Source organism: Rhinolophus hipposideros (assembly GCF_964194185.1).
Source record: "Rhinolophus hipposideros genome assembly, chromosome: X".
In the NCBI taxonomy this organism is placed as follows: domain Eukaryota; kingdom Metazoa; phylum Chordata; class Mammalia; order Chiroptera; family Rhinolophidae; genus Rhinolophus; species Rhinolophus hipposideros.
In genome coordinates, this window is record NC_138046.1 from 124773225 (window position 1) to 124801001 (window position 27777).

Sequence of the window (27777 nt, forward strand, 5' to 3'; positions counted from 1 at the left end):
CAATGTGGATAACTTCTGGTAGCAATTACTTGAGTTTTTAAAACATAGATGATGGTTATCTATTTATACCTATACTTTATAGATATTTATATCCTGTGTAATGTATGTACATATTTGCCCATATATCAGTCTATCTATGACAATATCTGTGTCTATAACCATTAATATCATAACTATCATACCTGTGACTATACTTGTACCATATTGCACTTGCCAGTATTTATATTTGAATTATATCCATATTCACATCACTGCATCCATATTTTTATTTTCTATTTATGTAACTATCTCTAGGCACTCCATTTTGAAGTTTACCTTTCCCACAATATTATAGCAGAAGCCACTTAGGATTATTGCAAATCTTCATAAGCGTTATTTTTCATGATTAATTCTCTCAGAAGGTCAGGCTTTATTTTTTATTTTTTTATTTTGTGTTTTGTTTTTATAAAATTTTTATTAAAATATAGCTAACATACAATATCCTATTAGTTTCAGGTGTACACCGTAGTTATTCAACATTCATACACCCAAGGAAGTGATCACCATGATAAGTCCCCCAACCGTCTGACACTGTACCTTGCTGTCACAATATTAGTGACTATATTCCTTATGCTGTACGTTACATCCCCATGACTTACTTGTTTTATACCTGGAAATTTGAACTTCTTATTCCCCTTCACCCTTTTACCCCCTTTAATTTTTTTTTTATTAGTTTCAGGTGCACAAGACAAAGTAATACTTAGACATTTATCATTTATATCCCTCACACTGTGTGAACCCCCCTCCCCCACCCACTATCCCTCTGACATCACACCGAGCCATTACATTTCCACTGTCTCTATTCCTAATGCTATACTCCGCTTCTTGTAAGTATATACATACATATATAGACACATATCATATATATATATAATTATAGTTGGCATTCATTATTGTTCAGCTTCAGGTGTACAGTGCAGTGATCAGGCATCTACATCTTCCCTGAGGTGGTCTCCCAAATGAGACACGTGTCCATCGGATACCCTACAAAATCTTCACAACATTATTGATTACGTTCCCCAAATTAATTTTCAAAACCCCGTGGCCATCTTGTGGTTACCGACTGTTTTCTAATCCCCTCACCTTCCTCCTTATCCCCACCTCCCGACCATCTAGCAACCCTCAGTTTTTCCTCTTTGTCCCCAAAACTGTTTCTGATTAGTTCATTCACTTATTCTCTTCTTTAGATTCCGCATATAAGTGAGATCATATGGTACTTGTCTTTCTGTGTCTGACTTATTTCACTTAACATAATGTTCTCTAGATCCATCCAGGTTGTTGCAAATGGTAAGATTTCTTTCTTCTTTATGGCTGCGTAATACTCCGTTGTATAAATGTACCACAGTATCTTAATCTAGTCGTCTACCGATGGGCATTTCGGTTGTTTCCATGTCTTGGCTATTGTGTATAGTGCTGCAATAAACATAGGAGTGCATAAATTTTTTTGAATTAGAGTTTTGGATTTCTCTGGGTAAATACCTAGGAGTGGAATTGCTGGATCATAAGGTAGTTCCATTTTCAGATTTTTGAGATACCTCCATACTGTTTTCCATAGTATCTGCAATCCCACCAAAAGGGAAAAGGGTTCCCTTTTCTCCACATCCTCGCCAGCACTTGTTGTTTGTTGATTTATTGATGATAGCCATTTTGACTGGGGTAAGGTGGTATCTCATTGTGGTTTTTATTTGCATTTCTCTGATGGTTAGTGAGGTTGAGCATTTCTTCATATGTCTGTTTACCATCCGTATGTCCTTTTTAGAAAAATGCCTCTTCATGTCCACGGTCAGTGTTTATTTTTTTGACTTTTATTCCTACAGTTTTGACCTTAGAAATTATTTCCAAATACTTCCATGTAAATCCTACATTCTTCATCATAAGGGCATTACTTATTTCATTTTGATTTGTAAACTTGTTTGTATCCTTGAAAAAAAAACACACACAAAAAAACGAACTATGTATTTGAAATTGTATGGAATATTTTAGTATAGAAAATTTCAAGTACATGCAAAAAAAGAAGAAAATGGACTAATCAGTATCATGGACCCATCACTCAGCTGCAGCGATTATGAACCCGTAGGATAATCTCTCAGATGTAACCTCATCCGTTTCCCCTATTCTCATGATGACACCATACAATTGATGTAAGAAGCGTACAGCAGTGGATTGCTGTAAAACATACAGCCATTTTGTTACGCGGCCGTCACAGCTTTACCACACCTCAAATTGTCAACAACTCCTCACTGTCATCAACTTTTAAGCCATACAAGTCAAAAATGATTTTTTTTAACTGTTTGCTAAGTCACATGAAGTCTTTGCGTTGCACTAAGTTGATTTGTCTGTCGAATCCCTTTTCGTCGATCTCCCGCCCTCTCCATCTTTTGCTCATGCAAATTATTATTAAAGAAACTGCTGTTTCTTTTCATCCTGTATGAAAGTAGGTTATAGAATCAGCAAAATGTAGTACTCGAGTTATTTTTGAAGGAACAGGAGTGGTTTCCGTAATACTCAGCTTTAGGTTACCAAGTCTCTAGGGAGTGCGGCTTCGTGACTTGCGGTAGTGCTACCCCAGAAGGAAAGCTGGGTCAATACGGCAGGTGTGTGGGGACTAGGAGGTGTGGTCTGGGCTTACTGGACCTCATGTTACCTGGTACCGGACACATACACAGTGCTGACAAGAGGCAGGTAAAAAGAAGTTTGGAAGGTAGCCTTGTTCCATCACCACACACACACACACACATACACCTGTAGTGCCCCCCTCCCTTTCCCAACTCACAGTGAACCACATTATGTCAGTTTTGCTTCAAGTCCATGCTGTGTGTTACATTTAGAAAGATGTAGATTAAAGACTAGCCATGTAATGTACACAGTTATACCTGGACATCATTCTTTCGCTAATATAGTTAGAACCCGCATTAAGACAGTTTAGGGACAGGTGGCTAAACAAAGTGGTTTCTCATCGCTGTTGGTTAATCTCATCATCCCCCTCTCCAGCTTTAATGCGATAGAATTGATCTGTAACATATGAATTTACAGTGGACACATGTTGGTGTGACACAGTGATATGTTGCCACATGATGGTCTTTGTCCCGTTTAGCGAACACCTACCTTCATCATGTCACATAATTACCGTTTCTTGTTTGCAGTGAGAATGTTTAAGCTATAGTCTCTTAGCAACTTTCAAGGCTACAATGTAGTTACTGTTAACTGTAGTCTGCTTTGCTGTCCATTTGATGTCTGAACTTGTTCATTTTATAACTGGAACTGTGTATCCTTTGATTACCATCTCCCCATTTCCCGCACCGCCTGCTCCTGGCAACAACCCCTCTTCTCTGTTTCTAAGTTTATTTCCTCCTTCTATAGAACGACATACACTCGATGGATAAATGGTTGCATAGTTGAGAAAAACAATACATATTAAACATTTAACTTGAAGAGCAAAATAAAGGGAATGAGTTATCAACCTCTTAAAAGAATCATCTTGCTAGAAATAGCAGGGTATGCCCCCCACATGTTTGTATGTGTAACTGTGTGTGTGTATGTGTGTATATGTGTGCGTGTGTGCACACACATGCGCTTTATAAATCCAATTTATGTAACACAGATTAGGACTATTAACCTATAATTAGTAAATCACTGGAATCTATCAGAGATGGATGCATTAGAGAATTTTGCAAACGAGTAGCTGCTGCATAATATGTAAAATGTGCTTGGATTTACTCTGATAGTTTGCCACAATACACCTTTCTGACAAAACAAAGTTTGCTAATCTTGGCGCTGTTGATACTGGTCTGGATAATTCTCTTGTGTAGGTGGCTGCCCTGTGCATTGTTGGAAGTTTAGCAGTAACCATAGCCGGCAGCCGCTACATGCCAGGAGCATATCTGTCCCCAGTTGTCACAAACAAAAATATCCTCAGACGTCACGAGATGTCCCCTGGGGGGTAAACTGCATCCCAGTTAAGAGCCTGTATTGTAGAATGAGTTGTGCTTATGTTAGGCTTCAAACAGGGAGTTTAAAAGTGTTGGGTCATGAGCAGAAAAATTAGGCAAACTGTGCAACGAGAGAGACCACATTATTTTGGAAGCGTTTCTTCATAACCAGCATTGACTTTACGAATTGTTATCAGTTGTAATGAGGGTTCAGCGGGTGATTAGGGATAGTCATTATAATGGACTTTATCAAAAAGGAAGATGGAATCAATTTATGTAAGGGAGAGCATTGGAGGAAATCAAAAGAGGAATAAATGGGAAATCCTCAATAAGGGTCTTTCGGAACACGGTACGAAACAACATGCACATAGCTTACCTAAGATTGGGCAAAATCAATGCCACCACGATAGATGGGAAGACAGAACTGGACTATTCGATGCACAGAAAATGACGTACAGTTCCACCCATGTGCACAGATTACTGAGAGCTGTCATTTATGTAGAAATTATCAACATCCATGCAGGCTCCAGAAACGTGCTGCACAGAAAATTAAATTTAGGACTCATCGAAAATGGTGTTGTACTGTCTGAACCATTACATTGATTGATTAAAATTAGGTTCTTCAGCAAAATAAGAGGTTTTAATATTCTATGAGTGACTGCAAGATGGATTTATATGGGGGGGAAATGTGTTTTTCAGAGATATATTATTAACCTCAAAGACTGGAAATTAATATCACTAACCCCAAAGAATGCAATGCAAGATTTGTCATGAATGACTTCATAATAGGATATTTTGTATTATCGTTTTTAATTTCTGTGATAAATGGGCATCTTTTACAGTTTTTATGATAAAAGGATTATGCAAAAGCAGTTATTTTTATTCAGGTGGTAATGAAATAATAATGCACTGCTCTGCTTCATTTAAAGTGCCAACATTAACTCCACAATAGTCGTTAACAGTCTCATGACGCACACCAACTAATTGTCAGGAGTTTTAGTCTGTAAAATGGGATTGTGGGGTTGTATTTCCTTTGATTTTTCTATACTCATTTCTTCATTAGTCACGCTTGCTAATAATGAATATTATTTCATTGTATTCACTTCATAGTTCATAAATGTAAATGGTTTCCTTTTTCTTGTCTCCAGTTTTTAAAACGTTGGTTGTATTTTTGTATATCGATGTCATGGCTAAGACATTCAAAGGAATTCATGGAGCAAATTTAAAAATAAGTATTTATATGGAAACGGGTACATAAGCCAGGGTCCAGCAAAATGTAAGAGAGAAGTCAATTGGTTATACAGTTATTGTCAACAATGTTTGATGTACGAGGTCTGACAAGTTTGTGACCTCATCCTAGAAAAATTGCTGCATACCTCACTGCTGAATATCACTATAGTCACCTTCGAAGGACTCCCCTTGGGAAGCTATGCATCGATGCCAGTGCCTAGTCCACCCTTCAAAGCTATTCTGGAACTCTTTTTCTGGAATGGCCATCATTCCAGATGTCGTTGAATTACCCTTGATGTCCTGAATGACATCCAAATGTCTTCCTTTCGATATTTCCTTTATCTTCAGGTAAAGAAAGAAGTCACTGGGGGCCAGATCAGGTGAGTAGGGAGGGTGTTCCAATACAGTTATTTGTTTACTGGCTAAAAACTCCCTCACAGACAGCGCCGTGTGAGCTGGTGCATTGTCGTGATGCAAGAGCCACGAATTGTTTGTGAAAAGCTCAGGTCGTCTAACTTTTTCGTGCAGCCTTTTCAGCACTTCCAAATAGTAAACGTGGTTCACTGTGTGTCCAGTTGGTACAAATTCATAATGAACAATTTCTCTGATATCAAAAAAGGTGAGCAACAGCGTTGGAACAATTTCACGAATTTGTCAGACCGTGTGTGTAATGAGAGAGAGAAAGAGAGAGAGAGAGAGAAATTCATACAATTTTCTCATTCAATTCCTTTCCAAATTTAACACTAGAAACTAAAGGAAAAGCACCCTGAGTCTCACCATCTCGTTTGACTAATTAAACCAAGTGTGGTGGGTTGAATTGTGTTCCCCAAATAGATAGAATGAAGTCCTAACCCCTAGCATGTCATAATGAATATCACCTTATTTGGAAATAGAGTCTTTGCAATTAAGGTGAGGTCATTAGCTGGGCCCGATCTAGTAGGACATATGTCCTTCTAAGAAGGGAAAATGATGTGTGAATACACGGACACATAGTGAGAAGACGGAAACATGCGTGGAGAAGACAGCCAGCCATGTGACAAGGGAGGCAGAGGTGGGAGTATTGAGCTACACGCCAAGGTACGCCAAGGATTGCCACCAAACCCCTGAATGGACAAAAGGCAGGAAGGACCGTCCCCTAGAGCCTTCAGAGGGAGCGTGGTTCGGTTGGCACTTTGATTTGGGACTTCTGGTTCCCCGAACGTTGAGACTACAATCCTGTTACAAACCATCGAGCTTGTCGTCCTTTGTCACAACAGCCTTATTATATCTAAAGGACGTATCGAAATAAAGCACCAACTTCTGGGTAGAGCTGGGGTGACGTGCAGACCCCCTCTCCCAGCCCAATGCCTCCTCCTCAGCCTGGCTCTGGCTCTATGATACATTCCAGCCATGCAGGGATGGACATTTGTCCTCCGATCACCCCCCATTCCTTCAGGACTTAGGATGGCATGTGCAGCTCCTGGAGTGCGGCTGGGGTCCCCTTTTTCATTGCAGTCCTTCGAAGGGAACCAGTGGACATGTCCCTCACCTGGAAAAGGAGTAGTTGCACTGATCTCCAGGTCCTTTCCAGCTCCAGTTTTGCAGGATTCAAGAGCTACCATCATTGTCATTAAGATTCTTGACTTTAATACTGCTCCTTTCAACCTTTGGTTAGTGACAATACGGGACTCCATGCGTTTTCTGAATAAATTTCATTGGGACCCGGTTAAATGCCAGAAGCAAGTCAGTGAGAAGGGGTTTGCAACTCGAAATCATGTCAGTAAGACAGAGAGATTGGCCAAAGTCTGGCTGGATTGGGAAAGCACAGTGCAGCCTGTGTGTTTGAAAAACGTAAATTGCACTAAAATTAAACATCGGGGGAGGTACAACTTTTTATCTTCCACCCATGCCTGTCACTTCCTTCCGGGTCTGAGTGTTAGAAAATAAGCAGGTGACACTGGTTACGTCAGGCATGTTTTCAGCTTCTAAGCCATGAGTTGTAAATACTTAAGGAAAAAAAAAAACAAAAAACAAAACTTCCTCTGTTTATATGGACCAGGTGGCGACATACTGTCCCGTTACTCACACCTTCTCCTTTCTTTTCCCTGAGGGGATATTTTTCGACCTTTATAAAGTGGACGAATGGGATCTTTTTTAATCTCCCAATGCAGCTCATGTGCATTGCAGAAGCTTTAGAATTGCAGTGGTGTTTAGTGTTTAACACGTTGAGCAATGAGTGGGTGTGGCCTGCCAGGCCCTGGCCTTTCCATGGGGGGCAGATATGGAAGTGGCTCAGCTCGCTCATGTGGGAGCTTCAATGCACTTCTCCAAAGACAGCATAATTGCAAGTGACATCATTATTTAGTAAGAGTGACCCTGTCAATGCATGGGGGGTCGGGAGGACATAACTGGTTTGTAGGAGGGGTGCTGCCTTACGGTCAGGTTCAAGTTGGGGGCGGGGATAGAAACAACCAAATGGCATGATGGGGGGCAGGAAGGATTAGGGTGCTGAGGACTGCAGAGTTCAGTGCTGGGGCTGGAAAACCTAATGGATGTGAACTCATGAAAGAATTGCCTTCTTGTCTCTTGCTTTGCCTGATTGCTACATCCATACATCTATGAATTAGGAGTAAATTCTCATTCATTTTATTTCTGATCTTCTCCGAATAACACTCTTGGGGACATTTTTAGTTGAAGGAGGTGCTATACACTCTATCCATTGTTTCTGAGGCAGATCATGATGTGTGGTGTTTCTTAAATTTGAGCCCCAGAATCCTATGGGTCGGGGGGCTTTTTACACACAGACTCTGGGCTTCCCGCTAAAAAGTTACTGAGTCAGAGATCCAAGATGGGTCCCAGAAAGTTCTCACGTGGGCTTTCTGCTGCTGATTTAAGGGTTTCTGAGAACCACTGCATTCGAGTCTTTTCAGGTTATATTTCCACAAATGACCTGTTTCATTTTGACCCCCGCCTCTGATTTCGGTCTTTTCCTGTTTGGAAGGTGGCGTTAATACCTCTGGGTCTCGTTGTTTGCTGTTGGCATTCCGTCTTGCTCTCCTGATTGACACGTTACTTCATCTTCTCAGGTTTCTGGTCAGTTCAAGCCAGTGACTATTTATTGGGCATCTACCATGAGCTCTGGGCTGTGAGGGGTGTAACGATATGGCGGGGAATGACAAAGGCACTATAAAAACTCACTGATCTGCTAGACGTTATTTATTCCTCTGTGGCCTCCAAATGCTTGGCTAGTAATTCAAAACACGAGAGTAATTTGATGCCAGCAGATTGCTTCCCATTTTGGGGATCCAAGAGTACATCCTGTGTCAAAGGGAGGTGTGGTAACTGCAGACCGCATGGAGCTGTTCTGCCGTCACAGACTGAGAAGCCATGACAAGAACATTCATCCATCCATCCATCCATCCATCCATCCATCCATCCATCCATCCATTCATCCACCCATCCATCCCTTCATTTAATAACCATGTATTCACATCTTATTTGGAGAAGGTCACCGTGCTAGATACTGGGGGACACAGAAACATACATCAGATTCAACCCCAGTGAGTTCGCAGTCCCAGCAGAAGACAAAATGATCCATGAAACTACCTATGCTACAAGAATGCCCACCATACATTTCATAAATAGGCTAAAAACATGGACTTTGGGAAGACAGAATCTTAGTTTCCACTGTGTCACTTGGGACCGTTCCTTATTTGTCTGTCACTGCATGAAAATTACCCGAAAAACGAAGCTTAAAAGTAGAAATATGTATGATGTCATACATTTGTGTTAGTCAGGCATTCAAGAGCTGCATAGCTCAGTGGTTCTGGCTTAGCGTGCAGCCCAGGTGTACAAAGGGGTTGTGGTTTTGTGATGGTGTCACAAAATATCACTTCTGTGGCTGTCAGTAGGCGACTTCAGTTCTTTGCCACATGGGCCACTTCCTAGAGTTGGTCACACAACACTGGCTGCTGGCTTTGCTGAGAATGAGTGAGGAGAAATAGACAAGAGAACAGGGATCCTAAGATGAAGACACCACCGTCTTTTACCCTTTCATCTTGCACATGACACACCATGCCCTTTGCTGTGTGCTGTTGGTCACACAGTCCATCCCTGGCCCACCCATCAACCAAGCCCACCTTCCAGAGCGGTTTCTCCTTCCAGTCTGACATGTTTACTGTCCTTCTGTTGAGGGATTTTCTCCTTTGAGTTCCAAAACTCACTTCGCCGGTTCTCCTCTACTGCCTTTCTCTTCCTTTACTCAACTTTCCCAACTCTCTGCTTCTTCTGCTTCCTGTCACTGTTCCTCCTTACATTCCAGCTTCAGGCCACTTCTCTTGCTTCCATACTGTCCCACTGACCTTTGCATCTACTGGGAGTTTCACACTCATGTCCACGCAGGAGACCCCCATGCCGCTCTACTCTTCGTTCTGATTTCTCTCTCAAGCTCCTTCCAGCTCCTATGCTTGCCTGTTGCAAAACTTCACCTTTGTACTTTGCCCAAACCCAACTTTCATGTGCAGAAGTTGGCCCATCATCTGTTGTGCCATGCTTGCTCTGTTCTTTGCAATCTGTGTGCCTGTGAATGGCATGTTCTCCACTCACCCCCTCATCTTGCACTTTGGGTCCCCCCTCTTCAGTGTTGCCAATGTCAGTCAATTTCCAGGTCTTGTTACATATTTGTAGGGCTGTGATCCATCTCCATTTTCCTTGGCCATAGTCCTGTTTTATGTTTTATTTTTACTATATTAATGTCCTGTCTATGGACTCCCATATTCTCCACTCTATTTTTAACATGACTCCTGCTCCATCTTCCTAAATAATAGATTGTAGAACATGACTTACCCCATGCAAAAACCATCAACAGGCATCCACAGCCCTCTGTCACATGCACTCCCGTCCTCACAACTTCAGTCATCACCTCTCCTTTCTGGGTACTTCACGTTCCAACCAAACTGAGCTTTGCTGGGGTTCATGGTACTTGTTCTTGGTTTCTTGCTCTTTCATTCTTCTCAGGGTCTCAACTTGGGATATTGCTATATCCCCCTCTCCCATACTGCTTGGGAAAAACACTCATGTGTTTCTCCTTTACTCACACACTCAACAATATTTCCTGACACCAGATATATGAGCTTTTTTCCCCATGCCAAGGCATTCTCTGTGACACCACATGGGTGGCCTACAATCCTATTCAGTTCTGACACTAACTGGAGTTAGCACACACCTCATCGGTCCAGGATTCAGTCCCATAAGACCTCCCCCTCCCCCAACTTCAGTGCCAATTGCAAGGAATAGGTCCCCGGCTCACCACAACTTCTCTCTATGTAGGTACAAATCAGATGCTCCCACGACCTCATTCTTGGGGGCCATCATTTGCTACCACAGCTCACAGAGCTCAGGGAAACAGTTACTTACATGTACTGTTTATCATATAATAAAGGCTGTGATAACATACAGATGAGCAGTCTGATGAAGAGGTAGAGGGGACAGTAGAGGGGAGGTCTGCAAGGTTCCTGAGTGCAGGATCTTCTCTCCCTGGGGAGGTGGGGGGTGTCACCCTCCCGGCACATGAATGTGTTCTCCAGCCTAGGAGTTCCCCAAACTCCATACTAGTGGGATTTCGATGGAGGCTTTATCCCATAGGCATGATCCACCATTAACTCAATGTCTAGTTCCTTTCCCCTTCCTGGAGAATGGGGGTGGGGGCTAATGTTCCAAGTTTCTCACCAGGGCTTTCTGGTGATCCACCCCCATACTGAAACCATCCCGGAGTTCACCCAGAGTCATTTCATTACAACAAAAGGTGTTCCTATCACCCAGGGAATTAAGGAATTTCGGAGCTGTGTCAGGAACTGGTGTGAAAGAGCAACTGTTAGAATAAGCAATGCGCCACATGCTCTTACCAGCTCGGGGAGCTCAGGAAATTACAAGGGTTTTAGGAATTCTGTCTGGAACTGAGGGCAAAGACCAGTGTATCTATTTTCTATTGTTTCACACATGTCTATACCTCACACTTCTGAGCTGTGTGAATTTCAGTAGTGGATGCTCCATGTTTCAGTTTTCTCTTCTGTAAGAGCATTAGGAAGAGACTGCCTACCTCTAGAGATGTTTGCTAAATAAGTAAGTTAATTAAGCATGAAAAATACCTTACAATATAGGCATGCGCTAAGGATCACAGGCAGGCTCTTCATAGTAATCTTTGACCTGACGATCCCCCTTCTTAGTCTAGATGTTTTACGCAACGAGCCCCTGCCCACCTCTGCAGCTCCATTCCACAGCACTGTTTGATTATTGCTTGCTGGTAATACCAGTTGTCTTTTGGTTTTGTGCTGCAACTAAGCTCATACAAATTAGGACATTTGCATGGGCCACTTCCCTTGTCTGGGAAATCCTGCCCTCTTTCCACTTCAAGTGGGTTCTGCATTCAGGATTCACCCAAACAAAAAACATTTTTATTTTCTGTCGTGTGTGTGTGTGTGTGTGTGTGTGTGTGTGTGTGTGTGTTTAATGTTTTCCCGCCTTCTTTTAAAGTGTGTGTCTCATGAGTCTGGCATAGATAAGGTGCTCATTGGGTATTTACTGGAGAAGTGAGTGGTTGTAAGACACTCTATCGTTATTTCAGTGAATGAATGAGAAACGCAAATGTTGCATGTTAAGGACAAGTGTTAATACAACTATCACTGTTTGCTTAGAAAGTTGCCAAGCCAGAGAGACTATGAGAGGAGAGCACTTTGGTCATTAAAGAAATTTGTTGTACGAGGAAATTTGTCTTTCACCTAAGGGAAGATGGATTTTCCTTGCTTGTTCAGTTTGGTATTTATAAACTAACATGATTTACGGACAATGTATGGATTATTCCATATACTTAGTGATTTAGTGTTAAACGCCTATATATCTTTTCAAGTCTTCTTTGCCAGAGAATTCATGCCTGTAGAGGTTTTACAATTTTTTTTGTTTTTTGAAAAGATGGTATCATGGAAAAGCTTTGTCAAATTTTCCATTCTAGTCCAACACTAGGAAACTGAGAGTGATATATTTTAGGAATGCTAAGGATTTGGGAGCTTAATCATTTAGAGTCTTACATGAAAGCTATAAATCTGCTGTGTGCATTGCTGTTTATTTCTACTGCTTGCTGGATGGTTGATTCTTTGTGCTTTTTAAATATCGTTATAAAGATTTGGGTCAAAATTAACCATGTGGACAAGAAATGAATTACTTGAGAGTTCATCAGAATTGTGCAATGATTTGGGAGGAGTAGGATTGTGTAAAAGTAAGCATATATATTTTAAGTTTCTCTTCTTAACATCTAAATTGGAATTTTTCTGTTTTTTTTTTCTTTCTTGAAATCATAATGGTAAAATTAAACAATTTGAACATTGCATTAGAAAATTGGGAGCAAATCCAAAACAGAAACAGATGTTTTATTAAATATGTATCTTTTAAACAATGGATATAGTCTGCAAGATTGTTCTTTTGAGAACTGGGAGATATACTTTGGGTTAGATAAATATGAGTGAAAATTAAGGTCATTTCTGTTGATTTCAGCATTTATATACACCTTTAGATATAACCAAATGACCATACTGCTACCTAGAGATAAGTTATTTTCTTACCTGAGCAGGACTTTTTTTTTTAGCTACTCCAGAAAATCTACCAAAATTAAATTTGTTCCTTCCATTTTTCTTTTAGGAATTCAGCAGGCCACTGTGACTCAAAAGAAACAAAATACATGATGGATGGTTCTAGGCTTTTTCTTTTTTTCTTTTCTTTGACTTGAAAATACCTCTGGAATATCTTTAGGTTTTAAAAATAAGTTTATATTGTTCTCTTTCTGTGTGAGTTTGTGCAATCGTACATGCAGACGGCAATCCTGGGTGATGTCAAAATCTTGGGGACCCTTAATTGTCATCATGGATCGTGCAGAATTCTTGAGGACCCTGGAGAGTCCCGTGTAGTTTCTACTGCACGTTTCCATAGGCGATACTTGGACAACTATGGATCTTGTCTCTCTCCTCTTTCAGGATGCACTTTGAGGCCATTTGCTAAACCATTCTCAGAGCTGTCACCTCTCTGAGCCTGGTACTCTGTCCCCTTATCACTGATAGTGAAGCTTGCGTAATTATATATAAGTATTTGCTCTGATGATGCTCTCCTCCAGAAAGACACAAGCTCCTCGAGGGCAGGGGTTATGTCACATTCATCTTCGGAAATCTTTTTCTGTCCTATCTCATTCAAGGTCTGTGCTCAGCAGATACTCGTGGAATGAAATAATGTAGGATCTCTAGACAATGTTTATTGGAAATGAAATCGTAATAACGCATGATCAGAAATGCCATCATTTATGAAAATATCTGTCTTTATGACTTATGTTCTAGGTATCGTTTCGACCTACTAAGTAGGACGAGTTGGAATGGCTCTGAAGGTCTCAATGAACCCCCAAATCTTCAGTTGTAAAGATGACGGTATATGGAGAGGCTTACTTCAAACCTTATCATAGTGTGGAATATATCAGCCTTAGCTTCCACATCTGATGTTCCCCCAAAGGTCTGTATGCTTTGACTAATGTATTCTCTGTATGCTAAGACTCCTTTAAATACCACATGGTTTTTATGGTCAACGTTTGCTAATATGTTAGTGATTCATAAATATAGGTTTGTCTTGACTATTTAATATCAAATCATCACAGGTGATATTTGTTTTTAAAAGAAGCTTTTGTAGATGAATCAGTGTTTAAGTATAGTGTCAGTCTTTACAAATGATATTTATATGGTCGGGTATAGGTGTGTGGGGAAACAGATTATAATGTGTAATTTTGCATTAATTTCAAAATGATAAAGTTTGTAGTTATGCTTATCTGTCTCAAGGACTTCGACAATAGCTCATCAAGTCCAAATTTAATAGTAAAGCCCAGAAATGTTTTAATCTAGAGAATGGATTCTTCCACCTTTGAAATATCTTATTAACCCTGTGACTGTATCTTATAATTTAGCTTTAAGCACATGGAGTAAGGTTTAGTGCGTCCCAGGCTACAGTGAGTCATGTAGCAGAAAACAAATGAGTAAAATGACATGAGCATTTGAGTGGATCAGTGTTGATCTGAATTCCCGCTTGATAAGAACCATTAGCATCAAAACGGCATAACAGGGGTGCAGTAAAGGGCCACTACCTTCCTTACAGGGATGGAGGGTGGGTTGCTAATACAAAAAGCTGTCTGAAAGAATGGAATACTGTGCATTCACACACAAAGGCTATCATCTCAGAGGAAATGAAAAACCATATAGAATGCACTTCACCTTGCCTAGTGGGAAGCGTAGTTCAGTGTGTATTGAAGATAACTCACTAAGTGCTCACTAAGAGAAAAACTGGAGGTGTGGAGGGCGCCAGCAGGATGGGTGGAAACCTTCCCGATGGAACGACCGCCAGCTTTGAGTGTTGTCCTCCCAGACAGAACCAATATCTATGAGCAGAAGTCTTTCCAGCGAGAACTCTTTTTTTCCTCTTCTTGTGCTTACTATTCTTCCCTAGAGATGGAAGATGGTGAGTGTCAAAGACAAGATGGGGTTCTGCCAAATGTCTCAGAGTAGCCACTTGCCTTGTTATGTCACTCGCTTGTTAGCAGAATGAGCAGTGTTGCGTGCAGGTCACCCTTGAAAGAGAAGACGCCATGGTGAGATGACGAGAAGAGTGCCAAATGGTCCTCGGATAATTACTGACCAAATACAGACGAGTTTTGTCATAGTAGAGCCAAGAGAACAGGGCAGAGGTGCATCTTGTCCATTCTGACCCACTGCTATGGGGGCGGGAGAACACAAAATAAAATTCTGCTCAGGATTACTTCTTGCAAATAATGTATAAAATGTGGATTGGCTGTTTACACAAATTAAATTTTGCAAGGAGTTTAATTTTTTGTTTTACTCTATTTATTTATTTAAGTGTGTTTTTCCAGGACCCATCAGCTCCAAGTCAAGTAGTTGTTTCAGTCTAGTTGTGGACGGCGTAGCTCACAGTGGCCCATGTGGGAATCGAACCGGCAACCTTGTTGTTAAGAGCACCGCGCTCTAACCAACTGAGCCAACTGGCCACCCCCAAGGAGTTTAAATTCTTAAGTTAAGCAAGCTACATCTAACATAGACATGCACTAAATTAATTATTTAACAAAAATGTAATGGTGCTCCAGGTGATGCAGATAACACATACAGTGGTGACCTCAATCTGTCTCCATTTACTCTGAATTCTCAAATGGAGTAGGGACTCAAATGGTTGGTCATAGAATTAGCCTTGCGTGTGTAGGCTCTTGGTCAGTTGCTTGAATTATTAGGAAATCACTTAAGTAAGAATTACTTCTTGCCACTCCCACCAGCCAGTTCTTGTAAGCACCCAAAAGAAAGCTTATAAGGAATGTAATGCTGGTGTTTGAAGCATCCAGCATTTCTTTTACTGCACGGAGCAATAAAATGTCTTTCTTATTTTCATAGGGAAAAATGTGCTGAGATGGAAAAGAAACTCAATAGACTTCCATGGAGGCATTTTTAAAGGCATCTTCTTAGAAGGGCAATGTAATGGTAAGTATTCAGAATAAGCCTTGACCTCTGCTGACTTATTTACAGCCTGGTTATTGCAGTCTCACAATGCTTTCAGTTGCCAGGTGGTGAAAATCATTTTCTTTTTAAACATGTATTTGAAGTGAACGAAAGTACCAAGCAGTGATTGCAAGTGTAATTGGAGTGCACGTAATGGCATGCATTGGGAATTTAGGATTGAGTAAGAATTGTTTGCCCCTCCAAATAGCTACAAGGTAGAGTATATCTCATATGTTAGAGTCAGCTATCTGACCCACCAATGTAAACTCCGAAATTCACCCTTGGACCCATTGGCTGCTGGAAGCACACTCTATTCAAAACGTCCCAAGCTACTGGGGCATTTGAATGGTCTCAGGATCTCATTGTACCCTTTTTGTTTGTAGATCCTGCAGGAGAATCCAACATGTTAGATGTGTTTCTAGGGCAGGCTGAGGGTCTGCTGAGGGTCCACTGAGGGCACAGAATCCTTCTCTCCTGTAGGAACCAGAAATAGACCGTAGCCTCTGGAAGTGGACATGGGTAGAAAGGATACTTTTATGATCTATGGTTGTGATCACATATTGATGAATATAATGTCACAATTCCAAATGTGGACCTTTCTACCCCTTACTTAAATTTCTGAAAGGTTTCTGTTTAATTTCTGTTTTATAAGGTTTCCAGTCAATGGCTCAAGTGTCAATTCAAGCTCTGCTGAGGAAGTATTTGTGATTATATGGAAAATGGGGTGTTTACCAATTTGCTCATCCATTTGAGAGCCATAGCTTCCAATCGTTTGTCAACATTTAGACCACAAATTGCTTTTGAACAGCTTTTTACAGTGGACCACATGATTTCCATATCTTGAACAAACTTCTGTAGCTTTTCGGAATTCTAGAAGATTGGCAAGGTCGTGTCCGTTATTAAACTCGTGTTTTCCACACATTTGATTTTTAAACTCCTCTATATAGATGCTCTCACACACCAAAAATGCTAGTTTGTTTTTTCAAAGATAATTTTTAATTAATAAAGAAGGACTAATGCTGTCCCTATTTTTGACATTAACATGCAAGTTTGGAAGGTAATCATAGTTAGGAAAACACGTGATCAGTTGTTTGCTATTTTTACCTTGTAGAGATCTATTGCATCGAAGGTATTCCATATACACACACATTTCTCACCGGTACATACCATTAAATAATCAATGTCAGCACATTATGTCAATAACCTTTGTCTTAGGAATCGTGCAACAGTTTTTCTTTTGTTTAAATTTTCATTGTCTTTTGTCCGTGTGGAGGTGCCTAAATATATATGCACGATGCATGAAATCTTGGAAGGATTTATCTTCCTTCTCACGTAACCAGCCTTTGGAACAGCAAACCCAGTGCAGCCTGGTTGGTTGTAATCATTTTAGTAGCCACAGTGCAAGGAGCACTTCGTTTAATATAATCAGGCTGCCCTAGTTCCAAGGAGAAGCGGCCTTAATCGGTCTGCATCAGGCTGAGAGCTGTGGAGGAGTCAGCACTCAGAATATGACAGCTCCCATTATGAAACCCAAAGGGAACATTACAGAAAGTGCACAATCAGAGAAGGGAAATGAGAACGGCCAGACTCGCAAAAGACTTCTTATTCTCTTTACCATATGCATTTAGGCTCTGTCCACGTTGGAAACCACTGGCCATTCTCAGAATGTTTGTGCAAGAATCTCACAGCCTCACCAACGAGGGTGATGCTTTGGGGTGAAAATTCAAAGGTAGCCATTGATGAGGCATAATCCTACGTTGGGGATTCCCATATTGTATCCCCAGGATGGCTTGACGGTATGCAAAGCTCATGATGAAAGACTCTTCCTTCCCCAGTATTCTCAAGAAACTAATCTCAGCGCTGGTCACTTACGAGTGGTGCCCGGTTTCGTAGAAAAACACATGGACCTATGAACTGGGGCACTTTTGTTGTAATCTGGGTCTGCTGCTAAGTAGCTACATCTTGATGATGGGGTTTCTGATATGTCAAAGAATGGACAGGCATGCATTCCTTTCTTTTTCACTGTGAAGGATCTAAGATTACAAATGAAGGAAAACAGCTGCCTAGGGAGCACAGAGGATTCCTGAAGTGTATTCCTGAGGTCTACTCGAAAACTTCAAAGGAGGCCCGTTTCATCAAATTTTCTATACAGGGTTGACTGAACTCTTTCTGGTTTGGGGTCACCTGTTAAAAGAACATTTTTTTGCAGTGGATTTTTATAGTTGGTGAACTGATGTTAGAAATTCCCTTATTTTGTCCCAAGAATAGCTTAATTTGATTTAAAACTGATAGCGAGAAAACTTCCTTCCATGCCCCTCCTGACACCGTAATTTTTCATTTCTAAGTGTAGGGATCAGGGGTGAACCAGAAATCAGGAAATATTATATGGAAGTAAATTAACAGGATATTGAAGACTGGTGATCAGGCTTCTCCTAGGGTCTGCTAACCTTGACCTTGAGATGCTTTGTTTGTACTCTATTTCATTTTCAACACATTATCCAAGTAATCCACCCTCTGTGTCCCTTTTGTAATTTAGAGGGACACAGAGTGGGTATATTAATTAGCTACGTGCAGCAACGAAGATAGAGACTTAATTATAATAATATATAAATATAATAATAAATAAATATATGCAATATAAATAGAAAAATAAAATAAATAATTTGTTCTTGGGTTTTCTTGGTCCTTTTCTTTTCGTGTATTCCCCAAACCCATGATCTTTTGCTTGTACCAATATTATACTGCCTGTTTGTTTCTCGTTTAATACTTATTTTCTGCCAAAAGGACATATTTCAGAGTGGGGGAAAAAGATCAAGTATACGTAGTTAAATAGATCATCTTACATGATTTATAAGTTGTATGCATAAGCTAATTTTGTTTGATCTCTGGAGGACATAAGTGAACGCTGAGTAAATGACCATGATACATCTTACTATAAGGTGAGCCAGCTGTGGCTGGTGGGAAAGTCTCCTGCTTTTGTTTTTTTATGCTTTTTTAAATTATTAGTTTCAGGTGTACAGAACAACAAAGTGATTAGACATTTACACACCCACAAAGTGATAACACCCCAACAAGTCTACTGCCCATGTGACACTGTACATGGTTATTACAATATTACTGACTATATTCCCTATGCTGTGACTATATACCAAGAAAACATATTCACATTTTAAGAAAGGAAAACTGTATTAAAATTATAAAACTCAATATATACTGATAGCAAAAGATGAATACAAGTCATGTTTGACTTCTGCAATTACATAAGGTGCTGAAAGTGGTTTCCATCAGCGTCCAGGCACTTCTGATGATGGCGAACTACTGCTTGAGCAACACTGACCAAAGTGCCCACTTGTAGACATTTTTCTGACGCCTCCAGTCTTTGTTGTTTTTGTTTTTTTTTAACTAGAGTTGACCTTTAATATTATATTAATTTCAGGTGTACAGCATAGCAGTTAAGCGTTTTTATAATTTAGGCAGTGATTCTCTCCCCCCCCCCCCCATAAATCTAGTCCCTACCTGTCACCTGGATTTGTAAGTAAAGTTTTATTGGAACAGCCACATGCTTGCATTTACATTTTGTCTGTGGCTCTTTCACACTACAGTGCCATAACTGAATCTTTGCAGCAGAGACCATGTGGCCTGCAAAGCCTAAAATACTGATTTGACCCTTTACAATGTCTTTGTCAACCCTTTCGTACTTTAGGGTGTGACACGATTCTTTGTGGGCTGGGAGGGTAGTTCGTGGTGAATATCTTGGATCTCCACATTAATAATAAATATTAATATATAACCTATTTTTATAAGAAAGTGCATATGTATATGCTTTCATATTAGGAATTTTATTAGTTCATCTCCTACAATATTTTAAATACAGAGCAAGTGTTTGGAAGCTGGAATCTGGGCTGCTTGGTTGAATGGGGTCTTAGGTCCCCCTGAAATTTTACATGTGAAATTTATATGCACCAGGGAGACCTGAAGACCACCTCCCGCATGAGCCAAATGTGATGCCAGGTGGCAGATGCTGATTAGCATGGGTTGTCTCTGGCTGTTCTCATGACAGATTGCAGTTATTCTCTGATTGTTAGGAATAAGTTTCATAATTAGGCAGATTGACCGTGGGGAACCATCATGACAGGTTTTTGTCATGCCCCAGTCATTTGTTTCATGATCTAGAGGAACGGAATGCTTGATTAAGCACAAGCGATTTTTGCTTTTTATTCTGCTCACCGATTTTTAATGAGGTGCATTTTTACCGTTCAAACCAGGGAGCTCACTGAGGGGTGTGTGTGTGTGTGTGTGTGTGTGTGTGTGTGTGTGTGAATTTAAGAGCAAGGTGATTCTAACTCAGCACGCTTCCTTGAAATAGGTAATTAATATCCACAGGAAATAGAATTGTTTGATCTTTCTCTGGCAAGTTGTTGGATGTCGCCTGTAGTAAATATTAACAACACATATTTCTGTTGTAGATGAGTAAGGATCTTTTATCTAACAATCTTCCTTTAATATGTCCTACTTCCTTTCCTTTGCACAGTGACTGCTGAAACATTTCCCTTTGTGTTCCTAAGTATAAATTTATTTAAGACATAGGGTGATGGGGGTGGGTTTGACACTGAGGAGTTCAGTGAGGCGGCATGTACCCTAATCCACATAAAATTGTTCGTGCTGGGCTGGCACAGCGGTTACCATTCCCTCATGGGAACTTTTGCAGTGTCCTTCTTTGTATGCTGTTGGCAATTTACACAGAGAGGTGTGACTCACCCAGTGCCCGTCGCAGCACAGCATGTGGGAGGGATTTCATGAACATTGGGTCACTATAGGTTCATGTGTGCAGCTCAGTAGTTTGACAGGAAGTGGGATAGGCACTTCCTGTTCCTAGAAGTCAGCAGCCGGAAAGCCGAGTCATGGCTGACCTGCAAAGTGGGCTAGTGACATTGGACCAGTCCTCTTTCCTCCTCCTGTCCCTTCAGCTGAGACATGAAGGCAGTGAGCCTGGGTGACGTGAGTTTGCATTCCGTACCGGAAGCATCCCTGCATATTGGCCAAGAGATGACCAAGCAAGCTTTGAGCAGACGCAGTTTTCTTCATTTTGCAGACAATCCTTTTGTGATGCTTTACCCTTGGATGGAGAAAATGAAGTTATTCTGGCCCGTTATTCAGTTACGTGTCAGTAAACCAAACGTTTTAGCCAGAGAGGAGTAGGTATTATTTCCTTCCTTGAATTTTGTAAACCTGGGGGGAGGAAGAAAATAAATGCAGTGACTTATGATGTTTTTTTCCTACAAGTAATGGCAACTCAGATGCAAAGGAGTGTTGGTTGTAGAGATTTTCCCCCCTCTCTTGGTATATTTTGTCATCTTTTATATATGCACAGAAGAAGATAAATTCTTTAGCATCAATTTATCTGTAATTAAGTCTTCTAAATGGACTACAGTTTTACCTGCTACATTTCCTTCTCCATTCCACACAAAACTTAAGCCCTCCTTGGGGAATGTGTAGTCTCTCGCTCGTCCTTGTAGTGGTAAATGGATTGGCTTCTTTATCTTATCCTGTTCTGGGAAGAAGGTTACTATATAAAATCTGGCCAGGTAATAAGTCAATGGTATCGGATGAAGGAGAAGCACCCTACATCTGGGATATTTCTTACCCTTCAAAAGTCACAGAGTTGTCATGAAGGTAATCTTTAAAATGGGAACCATGTCAGGTACAGATTTAAATTTTCATAGCAGGTGTTTTTTTGTTCTCTTTCATTGTTAGTATTTACGTTTAGCCTTTTAGAAAATAATTAGTTAATTGTAAAGCTCAACTAATTTAATTCTTTTGATAAGATACCCTAAGTTGCATTTAAAAAATATCTAAACCAAATATATGCTCAAATATCAACAAATGAGGGGAGAAAGCTGAATAATTGCCATTTATTATTTTATACTTGGAAATGTCAGATTATAGTTTAGGCATTTATGTAAGTGCAATCACAGTACTGTTTTAGGTATTTTTAAAATCATTACTATTTCTGTGGCCAAGTCTTAGAACTGGTCTTTGAAATAATGTAGCATCAAACCATTTGAAGAAAAAAATTTTAAAGAAATAAAATGGCACCAAATGAGTTGGGATTCCGGCATATCTGACCAGAATTGGAGTGACTTAAGACTACAGTCAGTTTCCTCTCATTGCCTTTCAAAGTGCATGGACAGCATTTGAAGTCATGTTTAACGACGAGGCCATCTTGTTTCAGTGTAGTTGAAGTTCAATTAATTGATCTTCTGTCTGAAAGAGAAATTGGAATAATTCTGTTTTGTATTGAAAGGGCTAAACTGCTTTGGAATGAAATTTCAAAATGGTTCGACTTTCCAGGGCTTAGAAAGCAAACTCTCTCTCTGATAGTATACCTTTTGTCACCAATGTTTTCCAGTAGGTTCTTACTGAGAATTTTTCACATCGACTTATTTCTTAGGGTCCCTGTAGTTAGAAACCCAATGTCTGTCGTCTTTAACATCTGCAACGTACCCTTCTGCAGCCCTATGCTTATGTCTGCTCTCTTCGTCTTTTATTTTCTTTTAAAAATATTTAAAAATTCAATTACAGTTGACATGCAATATTATATTTGTTTTAGATGTACAATATAGTAGTTATACACTATAACTTATGAAGTGATCCCCTGCTAAGTCTAGTCTCCATCTGACACTATTCATACTTATTACCATATTATTGACTATATTCCTTATACTGTATTCTTGAAGAAGTAGTTACACTTCCTTTTCCTCACTTTCTACTCTTTCCCTAATGTGTTAATTTTCTATTGCTGCCTTAACAAGTGATCACAAGCATACTGCTTTGAACAGCACACATTAATAGCCACAGTTCTGGACGTCCGATGTCTGGGGCAAAAATGAAAGTGTCCGCAAGGCTGGTTCCTTCCGGAAGCTGTAGGGGACAGTCCATTTGCTCGTCTTTAGCAGCTTTTAGAAAGCTGCTGACATCTCGTAACTCCTGATCCCACATCACATCACCTCCTCTCTCTGCTCCACTTATCACATCTGTTTCTCTGTCTTCTGCCTCGTCCTTTAAGGACCTTGTAATTACAGTTGGTTCCCCCCAGACAATCCAGCGTCAGCTCTCCCTCTGGAGACATTTAATCACAAAGTCCTTTACCGTGGAAAGTTATATATTCCCAGGGAATCAGGGGGTCCAGAAGTGGATGGCTTTGGGGGCATTCATCAGCCAGCGACACTTAGTATGCTATGATCTCGTCATCGTGAGAGCCAGGAGAACCATTCATAACGTTCCAGAACCAGGAGGGTTCTGTTTCAGACCTCTGTGTCTCCTGCACTTAGCTGAACTTTCCCCATCCTTAGCTGAACTTTCTTCCTGGAGCCTAGTTCCTGAAACATTCGCTTCAGTCTTGTGACTCCACACTTTCCCGCACGTCACTTCTCGGGGAAGTGTCCTCCTCATTTGTTTTGACTTAATGAAGAAGTCTCATCCATCATAACCTCCCTCTGCCTGTTTACTTAAATATCTTGACTTCTCTCCCAAACACAAAAATAACCCTTGAGTGTAGAAGGTATTTTGTATGACTGTACCCACCACCCCCTTCATGCAGTGCCATCCCTGGTCAAACATTATTGATTGAATTAATATGACAAGAGAATAGAGCCTGAGACAGCGTTTAGAGAGTCTTTAATTACTTTGTAGTTCATCTCATGAATGTATTTGTATTCGTTTCCTAGTACATGTATCTATGTGTACATAGTACATTCCTGAAGAACTCATAACCTCAGTGTCATTTGCTAAGATTGATTAGCTTCCACACACAGTCGCCAAAAGAGGGCACTTGTTCCAAACTACGTGGGCCATCCTATGTTCCCGAGAGCACTTGATGTACCCAGGAAGGTGAGAATCAAATTCTATCCGAAGCACAAAGAAATATTGTTGCTGTTGCACTGAGGGAGAGAAGCGAAATATTGGTACCTCCTAATGCAATGTTGTTTTCCCCCAAGAATGCTTCACCTTCATTTTATTTAAAGAAAAATGTAGAGAGGATGGTGGAAATGAGCTGATAACCTTGTGCCGGTGGATATCACTCTGCTCCAGGGAACACACTGAGAAGTAATGCTTTCAAAATAACATCAAGAAATGAAAGTGAACATTAAAAAAAAAAATGCTGTCATCAATGTAGGATTTCCAAAGGTCATGTGGAAAATGGCTTTAACGGGAGTTTATAGCAGCTCTGATCTCATTGTGTTGTGTTTTGTTTTGTTTTGTTGTGTTGTGTTTTGTTTGAGAAATGTCCTAGCCAGAGATATATTTGTTTTCTTATCACAGTTCTGCTGTTACCTTCTGTGTTTACAAAGAACAAATGGATACATTTAATGGTAGTTGTCTACAATAAATGGTCATGTCCAACGTTGTGCTCGAACGCTTTAATTTTAATTGGTAGTTGGGTGTCGTTTCACATAGGAAACATTAGTTTCAGGCTCTCTCACGTGGAAATGCTGTTAGTACTTCTGTTTTCTCGTAAGTCTCTTGTTTTTCAAGACTTTGCAAATAGAACTTATTTCCTAACGTGACACAAATGAGGTGGGTTTCCTAAAAACTTGAAACCATCTTATTCAGAGGACATTAAAGTACTTATTTCTGAGGTGCTGTAAAGAGGTAGCTGTGCTCTGTGTCTTCAGCATCGTAACTCTTAGGTGATGGGGAGTAAAAAGGAAATGTCCTGAGAAAGGAAGAAAGGATAAGGGGCCCCACGTCACAGCCGTGTAAGTGACAAGTGAGCCACTTCCTTCTCCATCGTCTTTTGGCACTTGTCTTGAACCTGAACTCCGGTGGTGTCCCTGCGATGTGAAATTGACTTTGAGTCAAAAGAAGCACTTGCTCCTTCCAACTGATAGACGAGAGATCAGGCTTCAGGTGGTAAGTGGTCACTCCTGGGGAATCTGAAATGAGTGACAGCCCTGTGTGAACTGAGCCCTGGTCAGATTGGGACATTGAATGTCAGTCAGCTCATTCTCAGCCCCTTGTCAGGCCTAGGTGCTCCCATATACCCTCTATTATTGCGACATGAAGATTTCCCTCCTCTTAGGAATACCCCCAGAATTATATAAGTAGCAGTATCTAAAGTTTAGCCGACTATCTGACTATCTTCTTCTTTTTTTTGTTTTCTTTGTGGTTTTTTTTTTTTAAGAAAATGACTTACTCAAAACTCTTGACACTCCCAGGAGATGGTTAATATTAGGACATTCCAGTCTTTTGTGTCTGGAATAATCTTGATGGTCTGACGACATGACCTCAGACTTTATCCTTTACCCTTGGTTATATTAATGGTTTGTAATCTTTGTGAACAAAATGTGTCTTTTTCCCCCCACCCTTTGTCATGCCATAATCAGCAGTTGGGTGTTTTTTAGTAATTAGTGTCTAGTACGACCTCTCTTCACTCAGATCAAAATCCTAGTGTCTTTGCCATGTACTGTCCAATTCAGGTTCCCTCCATGTTGCATGAGTTATGTAAACGATCTCAACACACACACACACACACACACACACACACACACACACACACACTAAAAAGCTCAATACGTACTTAGCGTTTCCAGATTTTACTCATTTTTAGGATAAGCCGATGAGGAAGGTCTTGTTAGAATGGTGGCCCCACCACATCTCAATATTTTACATAAATAAAATAGTCAGTGCCCACTCGAATAATGACACATGTATTTGTTGCTTCGCAGATTTCAAACTTTTTTTGTGGTCATGGCTCTTTTTGATTCTGCCAACAAGTCAGGCAGATATGTCCTGTCCATTTTCCAGGGATAGACAGTGAGATGACAGGAAGTGAAAGGATGAGTATCCAAACACGGGCTGTGCAGGGAATGGAATGCCCAGGGTTTATTGCAAAGCCCCTCGTTTCGGCTTTGCAAGCACTTTGTTCCTGGAGGCAGAAATGAGTTTATCAGTTACATGAGCTTGTACGCACTGTCTCCACAAAATGAAAGGAAGCATTCTCACACATAGTTTTGTTTGGGGGATGACAACTTTATTTAAAAGATTCCATTCTGCCGATATATTTTAAGAACACATTTAAATCATGGATGATTGATTTGAAGTGAGCAACCCATTTATATGAATGTTGCCAGATCTCTTTTAACTTCTAAGGCTGGTAAGAGACGCCAGAAAATTTACAGCTCAATTAACACACAGGACTTTTATTGTTTAATCGTTTTATCACCACTACAAAAATACATAATACCGGGAAGACATTATATCATAGTGGTTAAGAGCACACTCTTTAGGAAGAAAAAAAAAGTGGGGTGTGAAAATGGTACGACCTCTGTTACGTTGAATCTATCTCGACTTCTTAAACCATTTCTTTCTCTGTAAAATGGGGAATGGGCTGGTCCCGTGGGATGGCTGTATGGAGTAAACGAGAAAACCGTGTGCTCATCTGGAACTCTGTTGGCACCGTCCTTAATGCCTCCAAAAATAACGCTGATTTCTGGGGGGACATGACTACTTGGTTTATTTGAATAAATTTTTATTTTTAAATTATATGATAGTTTTTTGTTTTTTGGTGTTTTAAAATTGAGAGTAGTTTTCTGCGCCCCACATCAGATGGCACATTTGTCACAATATATGAACCTACAGGGACACGTCATCATTACCAAAAGGCAATGGTTTCCATTAGGGTCACTCTTGGTGTTGTATATACTCTATGGATGTGGACAAATATATAATGAGATATAGCCATAATTATAATATCACACAGAATAGTTTCACTGCCCTAAACATCCTCCATGCCCTGCCTGTTCTCTCCTGCCCCCCTAAAGCCCTGGCAACCACTGATATTTTCACTGTCTCCATAGTTTTCCCTTTTCCAGAATGTCGTAGAGTTACCATCACACAGTACATGTTCTTTCACTTAGTAACATGCATTTAAGGCCCTGTCATATGTTTTCATTGCTTGAGATCTCATTTCTTTTTAGTGCTGAATAATATACCACTGTCTGGATATAACACCTTTTGTTTGTTGATTCATCTCCTGAAGGGTATCTTGGCTGCCTCTAGATTGTAGTGTGGTCAGTAACGCTGCTAGAAATACCCGTGGGCAGGTTTTTGTGTGGATATAAATTGTCAGCTTCTTTCAGTGGCTACCAAGGAGTGCGATTGCTGGAATATACTTTGTCGCTTTCTGTAAAACGGAAGAAGCTGCTCCTTATCTTGAATTTTCAAACAATTATGTGCATTGTGAATGAGAACGCACTTAGCAAAATTATCCTTCCAAAGACAGTGGCAACGTGTTTCCCAAAGGGATCAATCACAGCTATTTTTTAGGATGGTGTTGCTAGCATGGACCACAAGCCACTGAGAGGAGGTGAAAGGACATGGCTACTTCTCAGCAGACCAGCCACCTGACACCAGTGGCCTGGGTAGGGATGGTGTAGGATATTTACATTCATGAGACACACATGCCTGATGAGCACATCTCCACCTTTGAATGCTTAAAGAACCTGACAAATATAATATACCATTGGCATTACAGAAAAGGACCCCTGCTTCTCTGTCATCTTCCTTCTTTTTTCCAAATGTAAATGTTTTCCACATCTTTGCAACTTTCCCCTGCCTAACCTTCTCTTCTCTTCTGGGGGAAAATGTATGGGATTTAATTTTGTATGTATCTAATTCTAAAATTGGAAAGTTAATCCCACTGTCCTATTTAGATATGCTATTGTGTTTTTGTTTGCAAATTGGAGAATATGGAACTGATCAGGGATCACTGATATATTTCATATGAAAGACAAAAGGGCATGAGATTGTAATTTCGAATAAATGTAGTGTCTGATATTATTGCAAAATAGCTGGAATGCATTCTTCTGCTTTAGTAGGCAACTGTATTTAATCGGTTTTTTCCTCTACTTTTCCAAGTCATCTCTGCACCTGTCACCCTACAGTAATGAAGAGTGATAAGCAGTGTAACTGGTTGAATACATAAGCTGCTTTCCCAGCCAAGGTTAATTTTAGTCTCA

At 40.3% G+C, this 27777-nt stretch overlaps 1 protein-coding gene across 6 annotated transcripts in view; it reads left to right on the plus strand.

Moving 5' to 3' along the window:
- Positions 1-27777, plus strand: part of NLGN4X (neuroligin 4 X-linked) — a 287894-nt gene that overhangs the window by 18480 nt on the left and 241637 nt on the right. For all 6 annotated transcript variants that reach the window (XM_081042395.1, XM_081042400.1, XM_081042398.1 and 3 more), the window contains exons 2-3: positions 13553-13721; positions 15653-15739. The gene's annotated coding sequence lies outside the window, so the exon portion shown is untranslated. The remainder of the gene's footprint in view (positions 1-13552; positions 13722-15652; positions 15740-27777) is intronic.